The sequence below is a fragment of the Nannospalax galili genome, unplaced genomic scaffold, assembly GCF_000622305.1.
Source record: "Nannospalax galili isolate Female #2095 unplaced genomic scaffold, S.galili_v1.0 scaffold1234, whole genome shotgun sequence".
NCBI classification, from domain to species: domain Eukaryota; kingdom Metazoa; phylum Chordata; class Mammalia; order Rodentia; family Spalacidae; genus Nannospalax; species Nannospalax galili.
In genome coordinates, this window is record NW_008334665.1 from 622,159 (window position 1) to 627,243 (window position 5,085).

The 5,085-nt window shown below is 38.9% G+C and overlaps 1 pseudogene; it reads left to right on the forward strand.

Moving 5' to 3' along the window:
- Positions 1-1,375: 1,375 nt before the first annotated feature.
- On the forward strand, positions 1,376-1,473 carry LOC115069659 (annotated as a pseudogene).
- Positions 1,474-5,085: the final 3,612 nt, after the last annotated feature.

A 5,085-nucleotide genomic window follows, 5' to 3' on the forward strand; every position in this document is an offset into this window, starting at 1 on the left:
TACTGGGCAAGGACATAGTGGAGGGCAGCCAGGAAACATATGGGAAACTTCTCTACTTTCTGCTCAGTTTTGCAGTGAACATTGTGTTTGTATGAAAAGTACCAAATGTTCATCCAGGTTTTAAAGCTCTTTGCATGATCTTATGTAAAAGGATAATGGCTCTATGTCTGAGCCTGTCTCCAGTGGAAGAGCCTTCCTTAGGCAGACTAGCATTGATATTATATTATATAGCATTAATATTGATTCATCAATAAATAGCACAAAGAGAAAACAATTATGAAGATTCTGCTAGAACACAATGAACCTTTTGAGTTCAATGTCTAGAAAACCATCTACTATTTTTAAAAACTGACTTAATGGTTCATAACATACTTATTCATTATAAGTACTAAAATCTTAAAATATGCCCAGCATTATTTTAGCACAAATGATCTACAAAGGTCCTAATATAAGAAAGCTATTGCTTTGGTAGGCTATTCATTAGTCAGAGGAATGAGGTTCGATAAGAAACGGGAAAATAGACACTTAGCTGCAGTGCAGTAAATGCCTTTGAGGAAATTGAAGGGAAGGAGTGTATGGACAACACGGTGGTGAGGGGCACGAGCTCATGGAGTCATGAAGGCTCCAATGAGGAACTTGTGTTTACATGAAACAGGAAGGAGGGTTTGGAACAAGATCTGAATATTGGTGTGGGTGAGGGCCAAGGAGGGTGCAGACTGGTGAAGAGGTGTATTCAAGGCACAGTCTGTGATTACTCTCAAATGTGAACTCCATGAGCTCTACAATCACCTGGGATTTAGGCCCCTGGGCACGCCTGTGGGGATTATCTGGTTTAGGTGGAGGGGAGAAGACTGCCCTCACTGTGGCATGGCTTGTAGGCTAGGATTCTGTACTGTGTGAAGATGAATCCGTGTGTTTCTTTATTGTGGATGCAATGTGAACACCCCAACCTCCTGTCGCCTGTGTCTGTGAGTTCCCCACTATGATGCACTGCACCTCACACTGAGTCAAGATAAACACTTTCTCCCTCAAGTTACTTTTGTCACAATATTTCATTAGAGGAACAGCAAAATAAACTATAGATTAAATAAAAAATAAGTTGATCCACAAGGGCAGAGCCAGGGAAGTTTGTGCTCTAGAGCAAAGGCCGGAGGATGGACAGAGTCCTGTGTCAAGGAGATGGCTGTGAGCTCCACAGAAAGCTCATGTTGTGCATGAACTTTACTGTGCCAGGCATGACTTTTACATATAAGGAGACCAATGGCCTCAGGCAAGCTCTGTACAAGCCTGAACAACGTGAGCTGATTAATATTTTTGGAAGCATCCTTCTGAGGAATCCTGCTATTGACATGAAGGATGAGTGGTTTATAGGTCTTCGCTTCAGAAGCATGTAAACTAAAATGGGAACAGTACAGAGATTATTAACATGGATCCTGCACAAGGATGAGAATTCGTGAAATAGTCCATATTTTTAAGGAAGCAACATTCCCAAATTCTTTCTATAAAGCCAGTATTACTCTACTATCAAAACCAAAGATTCAACAAAAAGAAAATTATAGGTCAAATTCTCTGTTTCTCAATAAAATATTCCCAAGCACAATGCAGAAACATAGCAAATAGATTATCCACCATGATCAAGTTGGTTTCATCCAAGATATGAATGGATAAATCAATTAATGTAATTCACTACACAAGCATATTCAAGGACAGAAACCACATGATAATCTCAATAGTGCAGAAAAGGCCTTTGACAAATCCAACAGCCACTCACATAATAAAAATAATAGAAAATCTAGAGATACAGGGGATACATTTCAATATAATAAAGGCAATATACAGCAAGCCCAGAGCCAACATCATACTAAATGGAGAAAACCTCAAAGCATTTCCATTAAAATCAGGAACAAGACAAGGATGTCCAATCTCTCCATCCCTGTTCAGCATAGTACTTGAAGTCCTAGCTAGAGTAATAAGATAAGTGAAGGAGAAAAAAAGGAATGCAAATTGGAAAGAAAGAAATAAAAATATCCTTATTTGAAGATGTGATTCTCTACTTGAAAGACCCGAAAGACTCCAGAAAACTCTTATAGCTCATAAACAGATTCCGCAAAGTAGCAGGAGATAAAGTTAACTCTCCAGACTGACAAACACACTGCCAAATCAGAAAGAAGATTCCATTCATGACAGCCTCAAACATATAAACTATCCTGGAATAAATATAACCAGGAAAGTGAAGGACTTGCATGGTAAAAACTGTAAGACACGGAAGAAAGAAATTTAAGAAGATATCAGAAAATGGAATGACCTCCCATAATCATGGATCAGTGACTAACAGAGTGAAAATGGTCATCTTACCAAAAGTAATCTACAAACTCAATGCTAACATCCCATTCCAAAACAATTCTTCACATAAATTAAAAAATAATCTCAAATTTCATCTAGAAACACACAAAAAACACAGGATAGCCAAAATAATCCTGAACAATAAAAGGACTGTGGGAGGTACTACCATTATGATCTCAAACTGTACTACAGAGTTATAGCAATAAAAACAGCATGGTACTGCATAAAAACATACACATTGAGCAGTGGAATGGAATTAAGGGCACAAATTTAAGTTCAGACATTTACAGTCACCTGATTTTGGCAAAAATGCAACAGATATAATCAAGGGAAAGGCAACTTATTCAACAAATGGTGCTGTTCAAACTGGGTAGCTGTAGGTAGAAGAATTAATCTAGGTGCCTGTCTCTCACCATGAACAGAGTTCTATTCAAAATGGATCAAAGGCCTCAACATAAGACCTGATACCTTGAATATAATAGAGAAGAAAGTAGAGAATAAGGTGGAATTTATACGTACAGGAAAGGCCTTTCTGACTAGGACTTATATAGTACAGTTATTAAGTCCAACAGTTGGCAAACGGGACCTCACAAAACTGAAATGCTTCTATAAAACAAAGACCATTATTATCATTTGAGTGAAGAAGCAGCCTAGAGAATGGGAAAAAGTCTTTATCAGCTGTACAGCTGACAGAAGGTTACTATCTGGAATATACAAAGAGCTAAAAAATACTCTGAACCTCAAGGAAGTAAACAATCTAATCAAAAAATGGGGCAAGAAGCTAACCAAGGAGTTCTCAAAAGATGAAATGTGAATGGCTGAGCAATATTAAGAATTTTCAGAAAGAATAACAAATTGAACCTAGAGGAAACATTAAGTGATAGAGAATATAGCAAAATAAAATCAGAAAACAATATTTAACATAAAAGTCATTGAAATATGAAGCTGATTGTTTGAAATCTTTAATAAAGATAGACAAACCTTAGAACAACTAACAAAGAAATAATCACAAAGTTGTGTGTAAAATTTAACGTTGGATTGCCAAATTAATGTGCGTTTTGAAGACAAAAAAGGAAAGGCTATTTTGCCAAACAATTCAAGGAGAAATAGAAAAATCTGAAAAATCCTATGCCTATTCAAGTCGCTGATGGTGTAACTTAAAGCCTTCTGCAAAGACAGCTCCAGGACACCAAGGCTTCACTAGTGAATTCTTGCAGATGTGTATGAAGGAATACATATTTGTTTGTAAACTTTATAGAAAGGAGGAGGGGGAAGAAGGAGGAGGAAGTGAGGGGAGAGGAGGAGAAATAAGAGGATGAGAAAAGGAGGAGGAGGAGAATGTGGAGGAGGGGGAGAAGGGGTGGGGAAGAAAGGAAGAGGAGGAAGGGGGAGGGGGAAGGGTAAGGAAGTAAAATGAGGAGCAGGAAGAGGAGGAGCAGGAGGGGGAAGAGGAGGAACAGGAGGAGGAGCAGGAGGAGGAGGAGCAGGAGGAGGAGGAGGAAGAGGAGCAGGAGGAGGAGCTGGGATATGTAGTAAAACAATGTTTCAAAAAATGAAATGGAAGACAAGGAGGAGGACAGGATGAAAAAGAGGAGGAGGAGGAGGAAGGGGAGCAGGAGGAGGAGCAGGAGGAGGAGGAGGAAGAGGAGCAGGAGGAGCAGGAGGAGCAGGAGGAGGAGGAGCAGGAGGAAGAGGGGTTTCTAGCTTCTTTTAGGGACAACATCTCTGAACATCTCAATTTGTTAAGGATTTAACAGGATTGGAAATGTAGAAATTATGAGCTAATTGCCCTTGTGAAACAGACTTAAATATTCTAAAATTCTGTGGAATTAAATTTGGCAATATAATCAGTACATTTATCATAGTATGAATTACTTATTTTTAGTTTTTAAATACTTGGTAATAATTCTCACTAAATAAAGATGGAAAACAATGATGTCATATTGTCAAATGAAAAGAGCAGAAGATGAATTTCGTCAGCTCTGAATGACAAACACATTTATCAAACACGAGGAAAAGAGAATCCTTGATCTTAAAATGACTGTGGAACAACATGTGTTAGACATAGGAAATGCTCTGTCTGAGTTCTGCATTTAAACAAGGATGCCCTATGGCCATCCTTACCACACCTGCATAGCTCTATATGGAGGGACAAAGCCAGAGATATAAGTCATGGAAAACAAATAAAGCAATACTAAAGTTTAAGAGTAAGAAACACAACAGGATTTGTAGGGAATTTAGTTGAAAGAAATTGTGAGTTTAGCATGAGTCTAGTGCAAGGCCAGTCAAGTATTAAGTGTGTCTGAGTAGTAATAGCAAGTGTGTTAGTCAGATCTGTGACTTTCCTTAAGCAGGTGAGGATTTCGTTTTTTAATTTTTAAAATTTTTTTTACACCCACTTCCCAGGTAGCACCCTCCCATAGCCTCCCTCCCCGCAACTAGAGCCCTTATACTCTGATATCCCTGCTACTGTCTGCTGTGTTGTCAGCACCCCCAGCCATTCCCCACTACTTGCCCTTCTGGTGAACCTAGTCAGCCTACCTAGAGGTCTTTGTTTTAGGAGGGTCAGCTGTTTCTCATCTAGCAGTAATCAGTTGTCAATATTCCTATGGATAAGATTGGGGTCTGCTGTTCAATTTCCCAGTTCTATGCTGGGTTATTATCTAGGAATCCCTTTGGCTACCCTGGCCAACAACTCAAAAGAAGGTATCACCTGTCTGGCATTGTTGCTTGTTATGTAGC